This window comes from Megalops cyprinoides, chromosome 2, assembly GCF_013368585.1.
Source record: "Megalops cyprinoides isolate fMegCyp1 chromosome 2, fMegCyp1.pri, whole genome shotgun sequence".
Classification (NCBI taxonomy): Eukaryota; Metazoa; Chordata; class Actinopteri; order Elopiformes; family Megalopidae; genus Megalops; species Megalops cyprinoides.
Window position 1 is genome coordinate 14997665 of NC_050584.1, and position 27535 is coordinate 15025199.

The following is a 27535-nucleotide window of genomic DNA, read 5'->3' on the forward strand; positions in this document are numbered from 1 at the left end:
TTGGTAACCAACCAAAGACTTACATTTTGCAAGTCTGTAAATATGTTTGTGTATTTTGTCCTTTAATTGTGTGGCATTTAGTCACACAAGTCATGCCTTTGTATGATTTTTCCAGTCATTCTCATCAGCCTGATAGAATATAATTCTTTTTGTCACAATAAAATTTATATTTTGATCTCATGCTTCTCAATATAATACTTCTAGTTCTTGTCATAGTCAGTACCTGCTTCCTCTGAGTATCAGTGACTATTTTTTAAAACATTGGAATTTCTTATTTTTATTCCACCTCAGTTGAATCACTTCACATACCATATCCAATTAAAGAAATAATCACCTGTTACCTCAGCTGTTAATTAGTGGCTGAAGGCATTGTACCTCTGAAGGATTATGGCTCTTTGGGACACTGCCTGAAGACACACACACAATTTTAGGGTGTTCATTTAATCATGTGTTTTTCTTATTTGAATATCTCCCTTCTTTTTTCTGTTAACATATTCCATGTTGGTTTTCACTGAATTTGAGGGTGTAGCTGAACCTTTTTTTCCTGCAGCTCCACCCATGACCCACACGATTTAAAAGTAAACCCCATTCAATCCCATTGAGACCTACAGTATCCCCAGTAAGACTACTGGTCACTAGTCTTACATTATTCGTGTTGATGTAAATGGGGTACAAGATGTAAATTTTGCTGTTTGCTGTCATTTTCTACCATTGGTCAATTATTGCATCTTTGTATGTAACATACTGTCTGAATGCATTGTTTAACCATTCATTTCTACTGTCATCTCTGTTGATGCTCCTACAGCCTCATTTCCCATTCCCAGTGTGAATATGAGCTATTGTTTGTGTGCATTCTAAATAATTGCTTTGATTTAGAATCTACCTCAGATGCAGATGCTATTTTCTCAAAATGAAATGAGAACAAAAAAAAAAAAGATGTCACATCCATACACAGAGATGAACTTACACTCAAAATAAACCACAAAAGATATCACAATAATCAAAACTCAAAGTTGGTTAGCACAGGATTGGAATTTTGGTCTCTCAAAAAACAGCACACTGTTAACAAATTACACTTTATGCACTCTGCCACCCACGTTCTAATATCTTCTGAGATCTGGGTGGATTAGGATCTCTGACGGAGGGCAGGTTCATGTCTGGCAGCACAAAGATGCCTGTACAATCAGACTCCTACAACTAATCCAGAATGCAGCTGCATGACTTGTCTAGAATCTCCCTAAATGTAGTCAAGTTACTCCCCTCCTCACCTCGCTTCACTGGCTGCCCGTTATCACTCGCATTAAGTAAAAAACCTTGGTGCTGGCATACAGGACAGTAAAGTTGGACAGCCCCCGCATACCTATATTTGGTCTTCAAACCCTATATTCCTGCCAAGTTCGCTACGCTCTTCAACAATGCGGCAACTGACTGTCCTGTCCTGACAGGGTTGCTCCTCTCAAACATGATCCCTGTCTGTACCGGTCCCTCAGTGGTGGAATAAACCACTCCACTCCCACAGTCAGGACAGCAGAATCAGTGGCCATCTTCTAAAGCAGACTGAAAACTCACCCGTTCAGACTGCGTCTTGGTTCCACGTCAATCCCTGCCCCCTAACACCTGCTACTTGCTGTTTATTTTAAATGTAGTAGTGCAATGTGTTTTGGATGCTGTGATCTAGTGCCTGATGTATGGCAGTATACTTGGCTTCCCTTCTCTAGCGAGGTTGCACAAGTTAACTTAGGGCAGGGCTTTAGTAGTGTTATCACTGGTCTGAGAGTGTTGTTACACTGTTGCTCATTCAATTTGAATGGATACACTTCTGTTCTCTTGTCCTGGAAGTCGTGGTGGCTAAGAGTGTCTGCTAAATGAATATAATGTACTGCAAAGAGGTATTGTGCTCCTCCCAGAGCATCTTCATTGTGGACAAAGGCACGAGGACCCCTTACAGCTCCACCACCTTTTCTCTGTTGTGGTGCTGCTCTAGGCTCCACCCACTGGCTACCACCTCAGAAATTCCCTTCTTCACAGATGGCAATCTCCATACTCCCTTTACTTAGGACCTCTTCCCCTCTGCAGAGTAGGTGAGGCCAGTAACCAACACATACCTGACCACCCCTGTAGTTCAGGCAACCTAGAGGGAGTGTCCAAATTCTTGTTAGACAAACCCTGGGCTGTACGTAATCTGAAAGTTGGCAAACTGTGCCACCCACATGTTTTCGGTGCTGTCTTCCCATGTAGAAATGTACCAAGAGATTGTTCTCAGTATAAACCGTGAAGTTTGTTCCCTAGATAACAATGCCATACCACTGCCGTCTTGTCTGAATCTGTTGCCACCCCTGCCCTCCTCACCGTATGGCTCAGATGATACAGTTTTTATGCAGGACCTGGCACCTCTGGAACTGTAGTCTGAGACTGCACTGTCCTGTCACAGCCTCCTGAAAACATACTGAAGAGGATGCAGGTGAGTGTCAAGTTCCAGGTGCTCAAAAATTCTCTTAGAGATGTTAGTTTGGTCCTACTCTTATGTCTAAGAGTAAGAAAGTGATTTATCAAGATTCTTCAGACTTAAAAGTACTCTTGTCTTGGCAGATATTTAGGAGTCCTCGCAAGCTGGCCTAACCTGTTAGGAGTTGCTAACAAGTGGCTACAGATATGGCATGGATGCATTTTTGGGAGAAGAAATATGTTTTGTATACATGTGACAATGCAGAGCTCTTTAAAAGATACCAGTTGGAAGAGAAGGGTATCTCTTCAGAAGTATTGTCACTTCATCTGTGGGAAGAACGTCACCACTTGTTACTTCAGTAAAGGTAAAAAAAAAACAAACAAACAAAAAAAAACAAAACATTGTTCTTTTGGGCATGAGGGAAGGTTTTTACTTGAAAACAATTTCTTCCCGCTAGGATGTCACCTATTCAGTAATAAGGGGTACCTCAAAAAGCCTTGGCCGATAGCTACATTCCCGTGTCCAAATGCAGGTGCACAGCTCAAGTACATCAACTAGCTACACATCAAACATTTATGTTGGATTTCATTGTTGATAGCAATCAGGAGTGGACAGTAACGAAGTACATTTACTTGAGTACTGTACTTAAGTACATTTTTCGAGTATCTGTACTTTACTTGAGTATTATTTTTTTTGGAAACTTATGACTTTTACTCCACTACATTTGAAAGGCAAATGCTGTATTTTTGACTCCACTACATTTCTATGTAGGTTCCCGTTACTCGTTACTTTGAAGCATAGCTTTGAAGTGAGTGGATGAATTTTCTTTTCTTTTCTAAAATACGATAGGCCATAGCCTACACTGTATTCGTCACAGGAGAAAAACCAATCACAGTAAATGCTACGCTGCCGGTCAAATTCAAAGTGCTTTCTGCATTTTTAGAACAGTTCAATTTGAACTTGGCGGTGGTAATGATGGATACAGCAGATAAAGATGACGATTCCTCACCAGAGCACCCATGGCCATAGAATTGACTGACTAAAATTCAGTGTTAATTTCGTCGACGAAAAATTTGACAAAAATATGCCCTGATTATATTCAAGGGTGTATTCTCCCACTTATTTTTTGGTACTACTGGTGGGCTACATCATTAATGCTAGCTAGCTGTGGAAGAAATAGCTTGATCACTGTCTAGTTGCCAAACTTTTCTAGCTGAGCTGTCAAGCCGAAACACTTCGCCCTACAATGTTTAGCAAAATTCGGCAGGTTTACTACTTAGCTAGCTAGCTATGCACCAAACAAATCAGACGTGCCACAGAACCACTGTGCATGTGAGCTAGCATGCTATTTGCATCATCCGGTCGTAGTTTTCAGATGGTTTACAGCTTGTTAATTTATATTACAGTTTACTTTTCTATTTACAGGTCGTTAATTTCTGTTATTTTTGTTTCTATTGGGTTAAACTGTATTACACTACATTTCCCGTATCCCACCATAGCTATATGTACAATCCCGTTATTTTATACGGGCAAACCGTATAGGTTGACATCTCTGCGTTAGCTAGCCAGTTTTTTATTCTACAGGTTCTACAAGCAAGTCAGTGCATTCAGTAGGTTGTTTCAAAGTCATTAGGTTCTGTAAATGCATTGTGGCAACAATACAGCAATGCGTATTGAAATTTAAAAGAAAATGTACTTTTGAATACTTGAATATTTTTAAAAGCAACTACTCTAGTACTTTAACTCAAGTAAAAATTTGACTGAACAGCTTTCATTTGTACTGGAGTAATATTTGACCAGGAGTATCTATACTTTGACTCAAGTAATGGAGTTGTGTACTTTGTCCACCTCTGATAGCAATATATGGCAGTGTATGAAACCCATATCAATCATGTCATATATAGCTAGGGTACATAAGAGGAGATTTTATGTTCTTCAGAAATAAATCCAACCACAATTCCAAAAAATCCAGCTGCATAATAAGAGTTTGCAGTTCTGCACAGTATCTGCAACCTGTGGACTCATGTTGGAATATGTGTGATTTCCAGCCCATTTCCTTGGGGGAAATCGGGAATTTTGACCATAATAAAGATATAAAACGATATATAACCTTGACAAACATTTTGTTATTCATTATTAACAAAAAAAAACCCCACATAATTTCTGTTGCCTTCAAACTGACTAACAATGAAAACTGTCCATGTGAATTTACTGTCACTTATACACATTCATGAAATGTTAGATCATTCTCACAAACTGCACTGACAATGCTACTTCTTTCAATAAATGTATGACTTACAATAAATGTGACTGAAGCATTTCAAAATACCCTTACAGTTCACATCTTAATCCCATTATATTTAGCAGGTAAAACATAAGACTGCTGCTAAGTATCTTTCTATGTTCTATGTATCTCTTTATGTTGGGCCTGTACAACTTCTTTTGCACTTGTAGGAAGGAATGTTGCTGCAGGTTGGAATTTTTTCCACTTGAGCCAAACCCTGTCTTAAGTGTATGGCAGTCATAATGCATTTCTGTGTGAAATGGTCAGCGAGAGTCTGACCACACACAGGAAAACCTTAGTGGTCTGCAAACTGTAGGACCCACTGGATGCACAACTGCTGAATTGTGAATCAAGTGAAAAGAATCATACAGAACCCCACTAGGACCTCCTCTGCTGATGGTATGTATACTGTACGTGGCACAGTGGTATGTTGTGTCCTAGATTTTTCAGCAAAAATGATTCACTTTTACTGTCCTCATGATTATTCTATATATACAGTGCATACAGGGGTTTACCGGGGTTTTAAAACCTGACCAATACTACAGTAGCAAACAGTGTTTTGTAATTATTGCACTCTCAGCTAGAGCTGAATGTTGACTAAGCATTCAAATTAATAAAAGGTTGTATAATAATAAACCACATAATTCAACCACTTTTCTATGAGATGCATTCACTACACAGAATTATTCACTACAAGTAAGCATGTTTATACTTTATTATAAAAATATATTTGCATTGAAACAAAAGTTATAATGCATATTTTTACACACATGAATGGTCTCATACAAAGACAGGAAAAAATAACCAATAACAATTACTTTCAGACACACCAAGCCATGCTTGTTAAGTCTTGAATTTTGAAGAACAAAGTTGGCGCAAGTTGGTGAAACCTTCCTTGTAAAGGTTTAAAGTTTGTTTGAGAAAAGAATCTGCCTTCATGACATGGAAAAGAAGTCAAGCGTGATTCCTCAACTCTCAAGTCATTATGCCTTTTCTCACACACACACACACACACACACACACACACAGACATACACACAGTCTATTCCCTACGTCCTCAACATGTTCTAACTAAATGTGCCTGGATCTAATTACAAACTGGGTCCACAAGGACATGTTCACTACTATCCAAAGACAACACAGCATATAAAACCACCTAATAAAGAATTTTGCCTGAAGCTTCTGAAGTTACAAAATATCTAATGGTCACGGTGTGTAGAACTGTAGCGATATGCTACAACAAGTCACTGTCATTACTGTCAAGCTACAAAAAATGCTGTAGAAAGATAATATTTGCACTTATTCCATGTATGTTTCCTTTTAATAACAGTAGCCGGGATATCATATAGTAAAGTACCAGTTTTACATTCTTGAACACATCATCTCAGGTGAGTGTCTTGTTAATGGTATCCTCCAACACTGACTTAGGTGTCCATTGGGGAAGAAGTGCTGATGCACATGCATCATTCCATGTACATGAGAGTGCTCCGGTCCCCAGGTCTGATTATGGAATCTATTCCAAGCTGCCAAAAGTCCTCCTCAGATGAGCAGTATGTGTTCATGATCTATTCTCAATCATGTCTGATTTCCCCTAACTGTACTTTTCAGTTAACCTACCATAGCATGACCGTAGGTCACTGACAATGCTGTGCATTATGCAAAGTCTTTTCCTGGTCAAAGTCCGGTGCTGAGCATGTGTACAATTAAGTTGTGATCCATTATGATCCTCAAAGAGAGAAACAAAAGAATGCATAATTGATACATGTTAATGGCTTTTTCCCCTAGGAATCAAGAGCCTCACTTGCACATTTATGATATGATGCTCTGAAGAATATGTGATTGTTAATAGTTCTTACTTGATTTTTGGGACAGTCACACCCGAGGGAGGCTTCAATATTTCCCGTAAGCTCCTTCAACTCACACTTAATTTTGCTAATGCCACCTCTCTTTGGCTTGTTAAAATGAATAGAGCAAGCTAGTTTATGAATGGAAATTATCTCCTAAAATAGAACAAAAACAAAAATGTCAATATATCTTAGCTTTTATAAACACAACATAATATATTAAAAGTGCATGTTAAAAAGGTGAGACACAGTAGTTAGGGTATTGATGTTTTAGTGGTCCACACTTATATTAAGATAAATCACGGAGAAATCCATTATGGGCTCAAAACGATTCTTGCGGCACAAGACAAATAGAAGGAATCAAGTGCTCTATACTAACCAACAGAGGGCAGCAGAGAGAATTCCTGTGAGTAAACTTTAAAGGTGTACTTGTTTCAGCTGTCTTTTTATGATTAAAATATTTCAATCCACAGTAAAATGAAAAGAATATGGCTAGCTACTTGTTAGCTTTTATTTTAAGATGACTGGTCTATCTCTTATAAATTAGCCACCTTTGCTGTGAAAATGTTCCTCTTGCTCACTAAATTTAATTTTGAGAAATACTGTATAGCTGTTGACATGCCTTAAAACAGCTGACTGAAGCAATACATTGTCATGCAATACTGTAAAAGTACAGTGTATCAATAAATTGTGTACATAATCATGTGTAAGTGGCAGAGGGGATATTAAGCTGATTACACCTCACTGAAAACTGCAGGATGAATTATTAAATCATTAAATCATTTCACAACCATCGATAAATATTACACGTGATACGAATGTACTGGCACAAGTGTGTGGGCAAGATGACAAAATGATGCTTGTCCAATTTTCGTTATTTACCCTAATGTGCAGCACCTTTGTTTAAGCTATTTCTGAAAAAGAATTTGAGAAAGAATTCAACTGCAATGAAGTGTGACAATGGCACACTTGTGTAACTCAATGAATCACTGTCTGCCTTGAATTGCACTGTTGACCTTTAAAAATGAAACTGTAAAAAAATAAATAAATAAATAAACTTACTTTGTTTTCTTCACATGTGTGGTTTTTTTCCTGACAGGATGCATTCCCTAACAAGGCTGTAATGTTTTTTTCCTGTGCACAGAAACAGGGTTAAAAATTTACAACACAATCACAGTATGCAAGCAATATATATGGTTAAAACTCATCACGGTCCATTCCATCTACAAACTTCCTAAGCTGAAAAATGCTTCAATCTACTGCAAAGCTTTCATTTGTAGCTCTGGCTAAAAGGAAGAAGATTACTAAATGCAGTCGTGCTTATGCTTGTCATTCATCATTGAAAGGCTATATAAGCAGGCTCAGAAAGACTGAGCTAGATTAATGCTGAAATCTCATGTTTACAACAGTGCTCACCACTTGGCCAGTGTTACTCTTCATACTCTAGTTTGCTAGACTGAAAAGAAACTTTTAGCACTGTACAGTGCCTAGAATGCCCTTGAAAGTCAATGCTATCTTGTAGCAACTGATAATAACACTGTGGTGAAGCACACTGTGCGAATACTGAAGATCACAGACTTATGCAAAATTGCCATGCAACACTTTAATAGTAGTGTATTAAAGCAGTGAAACATGTACCAAATGTAATTTAGATAATCATTTTCCATTCAGCTGCAAAATGCATAAATAAGATCAGCTAAAATACTGTGCTGAATTCCATCATATGGTGGTGGCATTGGATAATATTGGAGTTAAAACCACACTCACCTTAAAATCAAATATATATTCTGAGTGGTATAGGTGATATTAAGGGGATTACATTGTAACACAAAAGCTGAACAACCTTTTTGGGAGAGCTAGTGAAAATGTTCTGAAAGAAAAAGAGCTAGGTGCCAAACCTGCTAAAAACCTGAGGGTACATTTTCACTTCATTTTTTTTCCATTTTTCCAATTTCTCCCCAATTTAGAATGGCCAATTCCCCGAATTCTGGAATGTCCAATTCGAAGTTCGGCCCCATTGCACACGCCCACTTTCAATCCAGGAGAGCGTGCCCTCCTCTGAGTCACGTGATGTCAGCTGCTGCTTCTTTTCGCACTGCAGTCCACAAGCTAAGCTAGCACAGGGATGAGTCGGAGGAAGACATTTCATATGCAGCTTTGGCACGTGGACCACAGGCGCCCGATCGACCACCTGTGAGCTCCTGGTCACCAGTTTCACTTTATTAGCTGTAGTAATGCCATGATAAATCCTCACTCAGTCCACTGGAGCATTGCTGATGCAGCCTACTGCTGTAGCTTTAGTTCACAGAGTGCTGCTGCGCAGTTTGAAACATAAAAAAACAAATATGGTGTAACACTGAAAATCATAGTGAAATAGATGGGACACATGGGAATCGGGAAATGCAATTGTAGAAAGCATGGCGTTGAGTGGTCCTGCAGAGACATGTATTTATTTCATTATTTATTCATTTGTGTGTGAAAGTGGGATGGGGTTCTGTCATACTTACAATGTTTTGAAGGAAGGGATAAACAATGTTAATGTAATCCGCAGTTACTGAAGCCATTGGTTTGGTGCTTTCACAGGAAGAAACGAGAGGCAACAGGAGCAGAGCCACGAGGTAAGAACCAAAAAGAGGCTGCTGGAAAGATGAAAACAAGGGGTAAACAATAGCATCATGAATACAGAACTGATTTTAATCCATTCTAACTAAAAACTAACTATAAATATAAAGTTGCTATATCACTTTTTTAGAATGGGAATTGTTGATTGTACATTAAGGTCATCACCATGACATCTTCTTCACTTGTGGTGAAGCGAACGCAATCCTGAAATACATTCCAATGTGCCATGGTCCAGCATAGCTAATTTTTCACACTACAAGTCACACAGTGTACTACATGGGCATGGGTTCAAGGACAGGAAGCATTTCACTGACGTCAGTAAAGCAATATGCAGGTCCCTGATGAATTACAGGCTGCCGAGAGAGCACTGTGATGAGGGAACCCGGGCCAACCTACCCACCCCTATTCCTGGTGGAACAAAGCCCTGCCAAGATCCTTGCTGCGGGTTCCCAGTCATTGTTTACAAGTGACAGAGCCGGTTTCTAACCCGCGCCGTAGGGATCTGCCTGCATTGAGCGAATTCAGGACCCGCACAACTTTTACTTGATGGTGAATGAATGTGCCTTTGAACCAACAGTATTTCAGCTACGGGCAATGACATTTTAGTTTGACATTTAGTGACATTTCTTCCATTCTTCCTTCCACCAAATATCTAACAGTAAATATACAAAAGAAAAAAAAAATGACGGCCTGTTTGGTCGACTTCATTTTGAATAGGTTTATTTGGTGCGTAGGGGTTTTTGCACAAAAATGCAGCTTACAGCTGAGGTTGAGAGGGAAGGATTTACTTAAATAATAATAAACAAAGAAAATTTTGTGTTTAGACCAGATTGTTTCAATTGGAAGTTATATGGGATAATCTAATTTTGTGGGCTGTGACGAGATGCCAAGATTTCCAAGGAAAACTCATTACGTCCTCACCAATTGGATAAATATTAAAATTAAGTACTCAACTAGTATCACTATCATATTTCAGTGAATCAATATTAAAATTAAGTACTCAACTGGTACCACTGTCATCTTTATAATACTGCCAGAGGTGGACACCCCGGCTTCAGAAAGTAAAAGTCCTGCCACGTATTTGTTCCACCCATGCACTACACCAGCTGAATTGGTACATGGTAGGACTTTTACTTTCTGAAGCCGGGGTTTTCCACCGCTGAATACTGCTGAGTTCACAACACAGACATTTCTCATGTAAGCCATTTGAAATGTTTTTCTTTCGAACAAGTAATACCAGAGGAGGTAACCCTCCCTTTTCTTCCTGGTTTGCAAGACTAATTAATGGATTGTGGGTGGCAAGGAGTACAAACACCAAATTCCACAGTGCAAGTGAATGTCACATGCCCTTTTCTCCGACTTCAACCCTGACTGCAGAAATTTTCTGTGTATTCACTCAGGCACTACAACTCACATTCAACTTTGACGTGACGATAGGACCGTACCATTTACTGGCAACTAGCATATGACTTTTGAAATGATACATTTTAGTGCAGCTAAACTTTGACTACATCATCAATATTGATAAAGTTGGGGGCCTTTCTCTAAATCTCTCAACAGGAATGTCTTTGACAATTACTAAATCAAACTCATATCACCAAAGGGACCAGCAGCAAATCATTTAGATGGTAATGAGAAACAAAACAACGCTGCTCCCTCTCGCCACTCCTTTCTGCAACAGTCATCAATAGGCCAGTCAATCTAACCCAAAAAAGGGCCTAATACCCTCCTGCATCATATATTAAAAGTATACCTTCATGAATTTAGTGGAACATACCTTTTTCAAGGTCAAAAGCAAAGCTTCAACGTTTTAGAGTGACAAGGTCTGGGTATAATGGTAGTAATATTGGAGGGTCTATGAACATCTATCCAACATATTTGGTGTCTTTTCTTACGTTTTTGGGGTCAATCTTTCCAATAAAACACTTTTTCAGAGGATATTCTAATGTCTTATACCTGTATTTGGGGTACTACTACCCCAGCACCCAATTTTGTTGCTAAATTTTCCACTTACAGTTTGTGCCACACTGCTCCTATGGGTGTATCCGCATCTAAACTGGGTATAAATTGTTCCTTACATACATACGTGTAATATCTATGACGTCATCATTCGTTATAAGTTTGACATGTATGACACTATCAAAATTCTAAGTTTGTTAAAGTCGCAAAATCCATTTGCCGGGTATGAACACCTTCAGCACTTAATCACTGGTGTGACAGCCCATAATGCGGTGAATGTGGACCATTTAAAAGAGGTTGGTAGAAGGGTCTTAAAGGACATGGTAGGGAAAAAGGTGACAGAATATACGTTCAAGAGGAAAGCACATGCAGTCACCATGGACTCCAAATCCACAGTCAAACTGAACAATGAAGAAGTTGTCCATATCGATCCGCAGCTCTTGTTTCAAAGATTAGTGATTGCTGGGACACAGGCAGACAAGTTAGCTGAAGCCTTCAAGTATGAACTCTGCGGGTATCCACCTGCCATCTTCGAAACGAAAATGGTGCTTCTCCCAGCGAGCAAATCGCAAATTGCAAAAGCTACATGGAACACTGTGCCTCACGATGAAAGACATCCTGTACGTCTTAGATGGAGGGGCCCTCCTCCACCAACTACCCTGAGAGATAGGAAAGACATACGGGGCAATAGTAGAAACTTACATTGGTTACGTTTGAAAACATTATGGGCAATCAGTGGTGATTGTGTTTCGTGGGTATACCAACCAGCTACAGCATCTACGAAGGAAGGTGCCCATAAAACGAGAAAACAAAGACTGGCCGGAAGTTTCATTCACATCAACCATGTCACTGAGGTTGAAAAAGCAGGAATTTCTGTCAAACGATGACAACAATGTTTCATAAACCTGTTGGGGGAGGGACTAAAACTTGCAGGGTTTGACATTCACAATGCTCAGGGAGACGTAGTTGTGCTCATAGTTCAAACAGCAGTGACAGCAGCATTGAAACGAAGAACTGTCCTTGTTGGAGATGACACTGACTCCTCATTCTTCATGTACACTAGGAGCAAGGAGAGCTGTACTTTTTTGAACATTAGGCATGCAAGAGATGTGTTGGGTGGGGATGGTAGCAACACCATCTTATTCAAGCATGCCATGCTTGGCTGTGATACAACATCCAGAGTGTTTGGAGTTGGGAAAGGGGTATCTCTCCGTCTGGTTCGAGAAAGTGACTCATTCAGAGTACAGGCCAGCATTTTTCAGAAACAATCTGCTACTAAGGATGAAATTGGTGCTGCAGGGGAAAGGGCAATGATACTAATCAACAAAGGTGGAGAAACGGATTCTCTCAATGACGTCAGGCTGAAACGTTTCTATGCTAAGGTGACTGATAGCAAAATGGCTGTCCACCCTCGCACCTTGCCTCCAACATCTTCGCCTGCCATGTTTCACAGCTTCAGGGTGTACCATGAGGTTCAGGAATGGATGGGAAACTCGCTACCACCGGAGGAATGGGGCTGGAGGATCCAAGACTCATGCCTCATTCCCATCCAATCCGACCAGGACCCTTCTCCTCAATCCTTGTTGAAGCTTGTGCACTGCAATTGCAAGTCAGGTTGTGGCACTATGCGCTGCAAATGCCGTCGTCAAGGACTTGATTGCTCCTTAGTCTGTTCAGACTGCAGAGGTGTGTGCGCCAATATGTCGGGACAATATTTGGATGAGGACATGGAGTGAAGATTACATGTAGGCCTACAGTCAAGGCATGTTTCAAGCTTGGTCTCATTTAAGGTTTTCAATCTGTGGGCTGATATGCATCATGGTTTTCATGGAAAAACATATTACTAAGACAAATTTGTATGTGCAGAAAATCCCATGTCCGTGGAAATGAACAGACTAAGATAACTATTAAAAATGGTATTTTAATGAAAAATTGAAAATACTATTGCATGTTTTCATGTTTGAAAACTTTCAAATAAACCTAATTTTACAAATGCCAATAGTTGTAAAGCTGTTGAGATAATTGAAAAACTTTTGTCCAGCAGCATTTGTAGGTTCTCAAATGTCAGGGTGGCATAACCATAAACATGGTACTTTTATTATGAACTGAAGAGGTAATAACAGTAAACTGGATATTGCATCATCAAGAGGACCCCAAGTGACCTTTATGGCTGAGTGAAAAGATTTGTAGATCTCTCTCAAATATTGATAAAAATAGCTACTTTCAACTCGTAGGTAGGCTGGTACACTTTCCATGTCAGGTGGTACAACCAATGTAAAACTAGGAAAATGTTATTTTATCATAAAACTCTTTATTCTGTTTAAAAATTATCTGTATGAATTTGATAGCAATGGCAAAAGGTAATACAGGCGTCCAAGTAGAAGCCTGTTTAATTTGAAATTAGTTGCAAAAGTCAGATAGCGCAACCAGTCAGGTGGTGCAACTGCAAGGAATGTCACTATATGAAATAAATAATGATATTTAAAGCTCTAAGATTATCTATTACATTTCTAAAATGTTTATTAGTTTTAAGTTAAAGACCTTATACACTTTCAAAACTTCTTCATGATTATATAATAATTATAGATGCCATTATCAAGTAAAGAAAAATCAGCACGACAGAGGGAGCGCATTAAAAATGATCTGGCTGCAAGAGACACATTTAACACATCTACATCTTGATAAAATTCACTATATGCCAAAAGTATGTGGACACCCCTCCTAATTATTGAACTCAGCTGTTTCAGCCACACCAATTATTAACAGGTGCATAAAATCAAGCACATAGCCATGCAATCTCCATAGACAAACCTTGGAAGTAGAATGGGTTGTACTGGAGAGCTCAGTGACTTAAAACGTGGCACTGTCATAGGATGCTATTTTTGCCACAAGTCAGTTCACAAAATTTCTGTCCTGCTAGATCTGCCCCGGTCAACTGTAAGTGTTATTATTGTCAAGTGGAAGCGTCTAGGAGCAACAACAGCTCAGCCACAAAGCGGTAGACCACGCAAACTTACAAAGCAGAGCCCCCGAGTGCTGAAGCGCGTAGCACATAAAAAACGCCTATTCTCTGTTGAAACACTCACAACAGAGTTCCAAACTGTCTCTGGCTGCAACATCAGCACAAGAACTGTGCATTGGGAGCTTCATGAAATGGGTTTCTATGGCCGAGCAGCTGCCCACAAGCCCAACATCACTATGTGCAATGCCAAGCAATGGCTGGAGTGGTGCAAAGCACGCTACCACTGGACTCTGGAGCAGTGGAAATGCATTCTCCGGAGTGATTAATCACGCTTCACTATCTAGCAGTCTGATGGATGAATTTGGATTTGGCAGATGCCAGGAGAGTGCTACCTACCAGAATGCACAGTGCCTACCATAAAGTTTGGTGGAGGAGGGATAATGGTCTGGGGCTGTTTTTCAGGGTTTGGGCTAGGCCCCTTAGTTCCACTGATGGGTAACGTTAATGCTACAGCATACAAAGACATTTTAGACAATTGTATGCTTCCAGCTTTGTGGCAACAGTTTGGGGAGGGCCCTTTCCTGTTTCAGCTAGAGTTGGGACCAATCCAATCCAATATCAGTATCGGGTGCTAATACTGACGTAATTCACTCATCGGAGATCGGACTGATGTTACTGATCCACATACCGATCCAGATTCCATTGTCTGGTGTTTTTATGAATTATAAATATGTAGCCTAATAATGCAGTTTTAAGCCCACCGCCAAAATGTTGTAGCACAAATTAATAAATTAGTAATTAAACAGTTTTACAAAGATATCCAGTAGTCCGCATATTTTTTCTCCCAGAATTCTATGAGTTAGACGTACAGGTGGAGCGCTGGACCATTAGTCTGCAACTGCGTGAGCTAGTAACATCAACAGCTGGCCATCAACTTAACATGTCCTTAGTTTGGAGATATTTTAGTCCCGAAACACAGAAAAGCAAGACAGAAACTTGTAATGCGTGTAAAGCCAACATTCCGAGAGGTCGAAGTTTTGCTGCATCGTATAATAGGCTACTAGGGCTGTACCAGAATTTTGTCAGTCCATTCGGTTTTGGCTGTTCAATATGAAGATTCAACTGTTCGCAACTTTTTTTCATGTAGAGTATCTGGCAATCAGAAAATCCATTAGCATGAGTTTCATTGATGATTTTGACCACATTAACATAGTCAAATGCAACAGAGTCATGGAAACATATTTTTGAGCATTTACCCCTTTCACACATTTGGTCACACCATGTGATTAGCCGTTTAGTGAGTATGATAAAACCAGTGCAATTAGTAAACTAGATTGGAAAAATTCTAGCTAATTTAGCTTTGAGGAAACAGCGATTTAACATATAGCAAAAAATATAGCAAATGCTAACTGAAAACTATGAGAAGCTTAATAATGCTAATGAAAACATAACGAACCATGTATCCTAACACACACGCTAGTGCTACATAGCATAAAAAATAAGTTACATACGAAAGGTTTAAACTACAGTTAAAAATAAACTGCTTTGGAATGCATTTAAATTTCATGCATTTTTGTATATTTTGGCTCTTTTAATAAGAAGTGTTGTGTGGTTTACTACAGCCTCATGTAACCTTACACATAATACAAACAACAACAATAATATTCAAGAAAAAAGAGCTCTGGTATCGGATCTGTATCGGTATCGGCAGATATCCAAATTCAGGTATCGGAATCGGATCAGAACTGAAAGAAAGTGGATTGGTGCATCTCTAGCTCCAGCAACATCCATAAAGACATGGTTTGACCATGGTGTGGAGGAACTCCGGTGGCCTGCACAGAGCCCTGACCTCAACCCCACTGAACACATTCGGGATGAATTAGAGCGCTGATTGCAAGCCAGGCCTTCTCGTCCAACATCAGTACCTGATCTCACAAAGCCCTTTTGGTTGAATGGGCACATATTCCCACACACTCCAAAATCTTGTGGAAAGCCTTCCCAGAAGAGTGGAGGCTGTTATAGCTGCAAAGGGGTGGTGGTGGGGGAGGGGGGGACTCCATATTAATGCCCATGGTTTTGGAATGGGATGTCCAATAAGCTCATATAGGTGTGATGGTCAGGTGTCCACAAACCTTTGGCTATATAGTGTATAATGCAAGTCTGGATAGCAGTTTATTTTGCAGTTATTACTTTTATACAGTAGTCAGACCTTTCAGATTTTTAAATGGGAATATGCCAGTTTATTAAGATGATGTTTCTTTTTAAGTGTATCAGACTAAAACATGACTTTGTTGTAGCTCAGTCACGATCCATTACAGTGTATCTAATCAATCTATTGCACTGTAGCCTATTCCAGTGGCTACGTGCCAAATGTGATTTCATGTCATGTATCCTGTTTTTGGTCAATTTACTACTTTTACTTCAATAGAGACTGTTGACTAAAACACTTTTGTGTATCTGAAATAAACATGCAATTATTCTGCATACTTCCTGTCATTACTAATGTTGTCAGGTGGCACAACTAATAATCGTCAGGTGGTGCGACCAGGTACAATATTCATTTAAACCAATACATAACAAGTTAGTGAACAAATGGTAGATAACTATGATGTGAATAGCTATTGTACTGAATGCATTCATTTGTATATTTGTATAATTATTTTTCTGTCTTTAAATGTAAAATCGGATGCTAAAGATACTAAATACCTGGCCACTAGAATGCAGTAATCTTAAATTATTGTAAATACAAAACACAAGCACAAAATAATAATGTGTTAAACACTGTAGACACTCTAAGGGATACTTGCCAAAGATTTCACTTAGAATAAATAGTAGGAAAATATATATATATATTTACAAAAATTTGGTTGCGCCACTTGACATTTTTGGGTGGTGAAGTTAAAAATACAGTCAAAAAATGAATTTAAACCCTTTTTTATTTGATGTTATTTTATGAAATATTTTTATGAAATGTTATTTAACAAATGAGACTTGTTTAAACACATTGTTCCAGACTCAAAAATATGCATTACATCCATTTTGAAAGGCTTTTTTGAAGCTTTATTTGTCATTGACCCCTTTATAAACCTTCATATATGCATTTTTTCCATGAGACCCATGAAAGAGTATCATTTAAGCTGGTCTTTTGTGTGACACTGGATATAGCCTGGGGTAACCATTAAGCTCTTAAGAGACTGAGCAGGATGGATGACCTGATCCCTAAAATGAACAATGCTGTGCCAAATTGGCAACTTCTTGGCTTCAAATAAAATGGAAAAATGGCATCCTAAAAATGTTAGTGACATTGTTGTGTGCAGGTGTCAGACATCTGCAAAAGATGGCAACACAACAAATTTAAATGGGCACTTGCAAGTTCATCACCTGATGGAGTTTGCAGCAATGGGATTGCAAACAAGCAGCCTCCTTGTCAGCACAAAGGACGATCAGTATCCAGTTTAAACCAGTGATTACTGGAACATACAGAAAAATCAGGAAAATACAAACAGGACAGTATGAGATAGAGAAAATAAACTGCTGCAGTGTCACAATGCATTGCAAAATAAATGCATTTCATACAGAGGACAAGGGTTTGTTCAAGGAGATGGTCAAAACTCTTTATCAACAATGCAAGCTCCCTGGTCAGAAAAGCTTACACTAATACTGCCATTCCATAACTATATAATTAAGTGAGAAGCCAAATTGACGCTGTGGTCCAGTGAGCAGAATTTTTTGCTTTGACAACGGATATGTGGTCAAGTGTAAACTAGTGTACACTATATGTGTTATTAATAGTGCACTAGTGCACTCTCTTCTTTCCTGAAATTCACACAGCTGAAAATCTTGCAGAGGCTCTGCAAGAGGCACTGCAAAACTGGTAACTGCATTAACACGAACTGACAACACTGCAAATGTTGCTGCTGCCATTCAGCAATTACAGTGGCCGTGGTTGCAGTGTTTTGAAAACAACTTTAGCTGTGACAAATAACCTATAGCCTATTAACTCATTGATATGCATAACCTTTTTGTCATCCGGCTATTGTTTTCAGTCAAGATTGCAAAGCACAATTTCAAATGAGTAAAACACGGCAATAATAAATATTTTATATTTTGCAAAGATTGTGTGACATGTTGAGGCTCCCAAAAGAAGATGGCTGACAGATCGCAGCAATTTCCAGCCTTTGAGAGGGTTCAAGCTGATGACTAAAGACACCCTCAGCCCTCTTAGACAAGGCAGGACAAGCCACTCTCAAAGCTCTCAGGCCACTGGCTGACTTCACTGACGTTCTGCCAGGGAAGAGTTACGTAACCGTCCCATCACCGTTACAGTTAAAAGATTATGATAAAAGAATGTCTTGCAGGAATTGGAAGAGGACAGCCAGTTGACAAGGGAGATTAAAATTGGTATCGCTGCACAGCTGGAGTCCAAATATGAGTCCACACAACAGCACATGTTCTTTGATCCTCCTCCATCTATGGGATCTCAAAGACACAGACTGAATTATAGTATGGAGTCACTCTTACTCTGTGGGGTAAGGTCACTCTATGGAGACAAAGTCAGGCTGCCAATCAAGAGCCTGCAAGAGTTAGAGTGGATAAGAAGGAGCTAGACAGGCAGCAGGAACTACCTCTGAAGAAGAGGAAATCTCTGGGCAGCTGGTGGAGAAAGTGGAGAAGTACAGTTTCCCTTAGCACTGAGCAGCAAGCTGCTGTTAAAGTGACTTCCTGCCTACAGGAAGCAGTCATTGATGGAGATGGTGATCGCCTCACATGATAGCGAAGCAATCATTCTCACTTCCCATTGATGGCTAAAGTCAGGTGCAAGCACTTACTCATCTGCGCTGTAAGCACACCATCTGAACGCTTATTTAGCTGAGCATGATTACAGAACTAAACATATTAATTATAGGTTCCCCCGTCCAGTTATTCAATTATATATAATTGCGAAAATGGTACTGTTGAAAAACCAATTGATTTTTCATCTTTATCATATAACCATAAGGTATGGGTTTGTATATAATGTATGTTCAGAAACAGTGTGTCAGTGTTGTTGATGTGAATGTAACATTGGCAATGGGGTACCGCATAGCTGTTGTAATCATCCATCATCACTTCATTACAGTGAGTTATATTTTCTCAAACATCACCACAGGGGCCCAACAAGTAATGAACATGATTGTATAGTGCAGGTTTATTACGTTCCTCTGTTTACTTTTGTATTTTCCCTGCCGCTGCGTTCTGTTTTGGCGCTGCTGTGTGTGTGGAATTTAGAACGCCAATCTCGTTGTCAGGAGACGTATTAGAAGATGCAGAACAGCTGGATGCACCGACGACCGTAGTGAAGAAACAAGTTGGATTACAATCATGGCCTGACAACGTGTTAGAAGATCCACCATCTGAGGACGCCGTGGACCGTTGCCGAGCAGCAAAAGTTATAAGATGCCAGCCTATAAAATCGATAATCTACATCGGCGCGTTGGACATTCTCAGGACATTCTCAGGATATTCTCAGCATACTCCCGAGAGACTGCTGATTTTCATATCACTGAAAACTACGCGACTCTGTTAAATTTTAATAAGATCACTTACTTTTGGAAAAAGACATTTACTGACTCTGTTAAGCAAAAGTTTGCATGCAGGCTGTAACCGGCAGTTCAGTAGTTAGTAACTTTGTGCAGCGAAACATCAAGAGACACCTGTCGTTGGACTTCGAAGAGCGGACCAATTTTAGCGTGAACTCAGAAAACTGCTACATTGGCTGTCCAGTAAGGCTTTGCGACCCGCGTTTTACAGATTCTTATGTTTAAAATAAACTTACATTGTTAGATTAGGAAAACCCTCTAGTTCTGTAACTAATAAACGCAAATGTGTTGGATTAGTGTTACGGCAATTTTCGTCCACTTTGTTATTGTAACATGGCTGGATTTTTGGCCCATAACAAGGTTGCACGCTAATTTTTAAAATAAATGGGGAGTCCTTTAAAAAGATTTTCCTAAACATCTTTGATGTGAATGCTACATCAGTGATGGATTACCATCACCAATGTCTGAACAGCACTCACCTGAACACTTGAAACACTACCATCTAAAGGAATTTCTTATATCATAATCTTTGTTTTCCTTATTAAAAAATTCTAATTTATAGTTTCATACCACTTGTATCTCTGCCAGCCAGCTTGTACCTTGTCTGGCCAACCAATGACACTGGCCATGCAGCACTTGCAGTATTGTTGACTCCTTGTATGGCTTTTTGCTTGTGTTGTACTCTGCCACAGTTGTAAGTCACTTTGGATAAAAGCATCTGCTAAATGAATAAATGTAGATGTCAATGATGTAATTGCCTATCGGCACAACCCTAATAAACACATCCAAAAACACACAAACCCACATACACATATACCTACAGAAACACATATCTACACAGTGAAAAAAGTACGGTAATAATTAGCTAGCTAGATAACTAACATAACAGACCACAGAGACAAGCAGTAGGTGTCAACGCAAGTGACTTCAAATGAAAAGGTATGCCCAGCAATACCCAGCTCTGTCAGTGCAGCATTCCAGTGTAGGCTTAGATGTAGTAAGAAAATGCCCAGCATGGGTACACTACACATACATCTGTATATGAGCCAACAAACTTACTATTGTTGGCAAGCTAGCTATAGGTACTTCAGTTGTCAAAAACAGCTATCATCATGAGCTTGTGAGTAATTTTAAGTTTGACCCAGCTTGCTCACTAGATTCCTGTAAAACACAGTATTTGTGACAGATCTGTATGCCATCTACTGTGCCTTCTATAAGAACAAATTAGAAAACCACTCAGGTCAGGGCTAACAAGGTTTACAAACAGAGAACATTTACTTGTGAAAATTGAGTCTCTTGTGTGTACATATTCCCCTGCTACAATTCAACAAAGGATAAACAGGTGTGTCCATACATGCTAAAGAGTTAAGAATGTGGTTGGAAGTGATTCATGAACACCTTTTAAGATCTAAGTGTACTTTTAAAACATGAGTCATCAGGACTCATATCTATCATCTAGCATTTTTACTATTCTGCCCATCCTGCTCCCACTGGAATAAACCTAATACAGGTTCAGGAACATTTCACTCTAAATGGCTACACAGATCAAGCTAGAGAAACATGTAGCTCCTGGGTAAATTGTGAATCTTCCCCTTCCTCACCACTTTCTTATGTCAACTCCTGGTCCAAACCATGGTCCTTTCCTGCCTGGACTACTGCAACTCCTTCCTCATTGGCCTCCCTGTCTGTATGACGAGACCCTACAGCTCATGCAGAATGCTGCTGTTCGACAGGAGAACCATGTCCTCAGGAACTCCCACGTCTCACCAATGTTGACCTCCTTTCACTGGCTACCAGTAACAGCTTACATCTTTTCCAAAACACCGGTGATAACCTAATGGGCGGGAAGGATAACAGCTGCTGCTTATCTACAGTCACCAAACCCTACACACTTACATCACTCTGCTCTCTAATCTCAGTGCTCCTGACCATGCCTGGCATGCACAGTCATACATCCCGGTCATGACCTTTTGTCTCTTCTGGCCCAATGTTTGGAATGAGATCCCCATGGTGGGCAGGACAGCAACGTAATATAAAGCAATGTAATGTAACTTCTTGGCCATCTTTGCTCACTGACTGAAAACCAGCAGCTGACTGCATCTTGACTCTCTTACCCACCCATGTCCCCTCATTTCCTTTCCTCCTGCTCTACTACACATTTGAATGTATGCGCTTAAGTGTTGCACTTTATGAATGTGCTGTCACATGCAGGCATGTGTATTTAGTGTTAACACTAGTTACCACAGCACTGCGTGAGGGAATGGCACATGTTCAGACGTGGTCATTTGTATCCTGCATTTTCCTGGAACTTCAACAGATACACTTACAACTCTCTTACTCTGTAGGTAGCACAAGAGCGTCTGCTAAATAACTCAATGAAACATTAAATGTAACCTGTGGCCCAGTTCACATGTTTGATGTGCCCCTGCGAAAAGTTTCTTCAATTTCAAAAATATGTTTGGGTGCAATGCACAGAGCACTTAGCAGGCATCTTTATGTTATTGCACCAATATAGTACAGATGTAATACCGGATTTGGCCAGTGTGTGACACTCATTGTTAGCAACAGAGAATGTTATCTACACTGAAATATTAAAAGTTGTGTTTTTTGGTACACCAGGTAAAATAACTTACTTTGCCCCGGATAGTCACAGCTCTCCACAGCCCTTAGATTTTTACATTTGTATATTAAGAATACTATTGTCGAGTGTCGGTGCGTACATGTTTGACGCTGATTTTATGCACTGTTAGTGGGATAAAACAGAGGATTAACCAAGACTCAATTTACCTTTGATTTACTCGGAGTAACATAGATACAGTAGTCCACTGTTTACCATTACAGTACCAAACGCTGTGCTAACACGTTTTCTGCTCGCTTCCTTCTGTTCTAGGCTACACACTCTCAACGCTACTGTTTCAATGAAGCAAAAAAGATTATGTATATGTATACATGACTCCAGTTGCATATCGTATATTTCTTCAAGTACTTAACGTAATCTCAGCGCTACCTGTTATGACTCCGCCAAAGTCGTTTTTTTTTCTTCAAATTTTAATTGATGTGTTCAGAGAAGGGGCATTTCATTTGTACATCTGCTAAAGGTAAATTAACTGACAAGCTAACATCAGCACATCATCACTCTTGTTACCATAATCATCTTCACTAGAATAATACTTATCATCACCGCCATCTCCATCATCATTAACACAGCGATTTTCTGATTTATAAGGTTTTCATTTTCTGGAATCAGGTGACTTACTGTTAGCTTACCAGCGTTTTCTTGGAAATTCGCTTAAGTTTCCTTATGACTCCTAGGAATTTGGGAAAACCCGGGAATTCCCCTTCTGTAGCGTATAAATACCCACTTGCAGTCTGTCTAACCCAATATATAGAGACACGCCGCACACGGGAGATACCAGCTAATGCGGCATTAGAAGAACATTCACGATTGCTGGAAACACCGACATACATGCCAAGGGTAGGTTTTCCAGGCATAAACACATTGCAGAGTTAATATAGCAAGGTTGATTTATAACTATACACAAAGTAAATTACATTGTAGACGTAAATGAAACTCCATGAATCTTCGTAAGGAAAACTATCTACGTCATTACTAGTAGCAGCCTATGTTAATAGTAATTCCACTTCGGCATTGCCTACTTACCATCTGTCATTTTAGGCTCATGTTCACTAATTGACGGAACCAGAAACTCCCGCTCATGACTAGACCGTGGTATATCAATGTCAAACTTAGGCTGATTTTATTTGCATACTTTTGTGAAGTCCGTCCATTCCTTTCGAACGTTTAGCACTTCGCTAGTGTGCAGATCCAAGTGCACGAGTCGCTGGGTCCGGAGTCGGTATTTAACTTCCGTCGCTGTATCCAATTGGTTTCACTTTCTCGTGACATATTCTAGGGCTGTCGACTGTTACAGCAGGTCACACAAAGATTAGTATATTCTGCTAGAATGAGCACAGAATTCCTCCAGAATGAAACAGAAATAAATTATGAAACCGGAACACGTTTGTACATTACATTAAAAATGGTCAATATCCGAGGAGACGTTCTTTACCAGTGTAAATTGACCCCCTGGGAATGCTATGTCTATTGTATTGTGTATTGTAAAATGTATGTTCATTTTTAAAATGCACAAAGACAAACATTAATGTAGGACATTAACAGCACTGTAGTGAATGTGTATTTTGCAAAATGCATGGTGCCTATAGCTAGCGCTATTAAGGTATGAAAAACGTTCTTTTCACGTTGCATACGTAGCTTGATTTGCTCTAGGTGCAATCTTTCATTGTAAATTGCATTACATCAGTAATGAAAACTCAATACATTTGTTTCTGAATAATTGATGTTATGTTAATCACGAGGGATATTAAAGAATGTTGCATAACACATATATCCCATTCATTATTAAGGGAAAAGATAATAGACTTTACATCCCTGCTATAAGCCAGTTCCACATAACTGCTGTTAACATGGCTATTTACATACTTTACATATTTATTTGAATGAACCTTTTTTTCCAGTAATGTAACTAATTGCAGCACTGTATGATGACGTACTTGTGACAGGCTGTCCAGTGACAGACCTACTACAATCTCTATTTTAAGAGGGAAAAAGTAATTAAGGCCTAAAATCCATTCCGAATTACCCGGGTGCTTCATTGACTTTCGTAGATGCTTTCACAGATCTGAGTTCTGTATATTGATGTAGGCTTTCGTAGACTATTTGTAACTATTTGACTATATGTCACATACCATATGTATAGCTTTAACATGAGCAGATGAAAGTCAGTCTTAAAGTGCGAAGCCTTCCATGAAATTGCGTTCCATTTACCGAAACACAAGGGCCTGAAAACAATTTTTGTTATTTTTAATTATTATTGTTAAGATATATCTATCATTAAGACAAAATCAAGACGTCTCATGCTCACTAAGGACTTTAGTGTATGGTGTAGTTTAAACTATGTATTAGGGTATTTTTACTGTACAATAATTAGGTTAACAATACCAATAAGCAACATTTGTGAAAAGCAATGGTTGCGTGCTTGCACTTTCTGCATTACGTTGCACTTTGTGAATAGCTACATAGGCCTTTGGCCTACAGGTTTGTTGGCAGTCCAGTGGTACCAAGTCCACCTCATCAAATTACTCATTAAATCATAAAGCAGTGGAGCGGAGACTGAACAGGGTGCTTGTCAGTATGTCAGTCAGTCTGAAATGTCCAATGAGATTGTAAGTAAAAATAATATTTTATATATAGATTGTTCAGTTTATATGGCAGAATTATTTCCATAGTCACAGTGCCTAAGAGCAGATAGATTGCAGTTAATGTAAGTAATGCTAATATTTCTATTGAATGGTCTCATCACTAGCTGACTTCAGCTGAACCAGGTTGGTGTCCATCAGATTGCTGATACTCATTTTATTCTCAGTCATAACTGACCTCAGCCCCACTCTATGGATTTGCTTTGTTGCAGCTGTCACTAGAATAATAATCATAGGTGATACATGAAGTGGCATTGAAATGCTTTTATTTTCCTTCTCTGCATTATCACAACAGTCAGCATGTGTGTGTATGTGAGATGAAAATGATATACACATCTAAGTGAACAGCATATCATTAATAAAATATTGTGTGTAATTTAAATGTTGTTTTAATTTTTTTTTTAACATAAAATTGTTCATAAGTGATTCTTATTTATTTAATTACTGCTGTTGTTGCAGTCATTTGTTGTAGTTGTAGTGGTAGTAGTCCTTATAAATCAAGCCACAAAAACAGAAATGTCTCTAATTGGGGCATTATGCAGTAATAATGTGTGACATTACTCACCTTTTGTCAGAAAGACCACACATGCTTAATGAACACATTTAAGGAGCTTCCTTTGGCCAATGGCATGCTAACAAGTGACAGACAAACTTTAAGATTGAATTACTATGTGAGAAATCACTGTTCCCATGTAAACCAGAAGCAGCATAAATCCATTCTTTTAGCAGCATATGGATAAAAATAGACATATATTCCTGTATCATAAAAACGTGTCACCAGCATAAGGATTTTTGATGCACACAGAGTGGAAAATGGATATGTTTAAGATGCCACTATTCTGATGAGAGTAAAGCCAGTAAAGAGTTGGCTTGCGACAGAAAGATCAAACATTGGGATGAGTCACTCAGCAAGATTGTTCTTGTTCTCAAGCATATTTGTGATTCATAGACAATTAGCAACTATTTTCCCACCCATGCAGGAGAAAATCACATGCTTATGAGTAGGGAGAAAAATATTTGACATATATTTTTTCAAAGCATAATCAATTTCTGTATAATTTATGAAGACTTGAATCCTACTTATGTAAAAACTGGGGAATGAATTGAAGATGCTTAACCTATGTTGCAAATATTGTTCATTGTCTTCTTAGTTAATAGAGGATAGAGCATATCATTTATTTATTTAACTCCAATCAACTGTAATGTAACAAGAGGCAAAATTTGTTTCCATAATTATGCTTATTAAGTCATATAGTATAAACCTCTTGTGTAAGCAAGCTTCAAATGTATAAAATATTCTTTAACACAAATATAAACAACAAAAATGTTGACAGCAATAAGAGTAATAACACATACATAGAATAATAAAATAAATAGAAACTTTATTCCTGCAGAGGAGCAAAAACAATAATGTAGTAGAAAGTACTGCATAATCAGTTGAAGATAAGATATTACCCTGGCTGTGGGTGGTTATTTGATGGATTGCATCAGACACACAAGTGTGACATTTAGTTGCACATGTTGCCTGCAGCTCTGCTCTTAAAAATTGAATAAATTAGTGTTGGTTATTTCTGATTGATCACTGGTACACTTCATTTCAGTGCTCATAAAAGAGGAGTGTATATTTAACCAAGAAAAGGAAATAGTCTCAACAAAAAAGGAAATAAATTAACTGGCAACAAGTAATCTGGTTATGTTTCATGACTTTCGTGACATTCATAACTTAGGTTAATTGTCGGTTAATACTTAGTGCAAGGTTTATTCAGCATGCATTTATGGTAAAAGGAAATGGTAAATATGCCTTTAACTGTCACAGGCATGTGAAAAACAAGTATCTCAACAAAAACAAATATCTCAACGGTATTTGGATTTCAGTCAAATGCATCAGATGTGTCTCACTGAATTGTGGAGATCTTCACTGGAAGAGGATGAGGGTGTGGTCAACAAGTCTTGTGTAACTAAAAAAGAGAAGTTAAACATATACTCATGAATTTCTTGGGCATGTACAGAATGGAGTTCATTACATCAGCAACATTAGTCACAGTGCAGATGCTATTTTAGTGAAAGTTGTCAATTTTACACTCTCTGAAAAATCTGAAATTTACAGTTACCTTTTAACAAGTGTATGTCATTGGAACTATATTCATATCAGTCACTATAAACATTCTAGAAAAAGGTAAGACTTACTTGAAAAGGATTACAGGAATAGTATTTAATGGGTCCTACGACAAAATATTACGTCAATGGCCCTGAGATGGCTGATTTCTAAACGCCTGGTACACCTAAACATACCTTGGCTTGGATTTTATTTCCTCATTGACCCACCTATTGGACTGTTTAGAATGCCAAAAGCAATAACACATTACCCATTCAACAAAATGTTAGTAGAGCACCTTTTTAAATTACAGGAATGCCTGGGAATGTTGATCAATTAAAATGGGATCCTGAAATAAAGGACATACCACAGGCATTACATGGCTTTCTGTGTTGAATCTAATAATCATAAAATGGTTAATTTGTTAAATGATGTTGGTGTATTGTTTATAGGAGCCAGTGACTGCT

General features: G+C 38.8%; 1 long non-coding RNA gene across 1 annotated transcript; it reads right to left on the bottom strand.

The window, feature by feature from the left end:
- Positions 1–7655: 7655 nt before the first annotated feature.
- Positions 7656–23535, bottom strand: LOC118773845. Its single transcript, XR_005004759.1, has 3 exons — positions 23358–23535; positions 9082–9213; positions 7656–7708 (listed from the first exon to the last, which is right to left on the bottom strand). It is a non-coding gene; the product is annotated as an uncharacterized LOC118773845 (long non-coding RNA).
- Positions 23536–27535: the final 4000 nt, after the last annotated feature.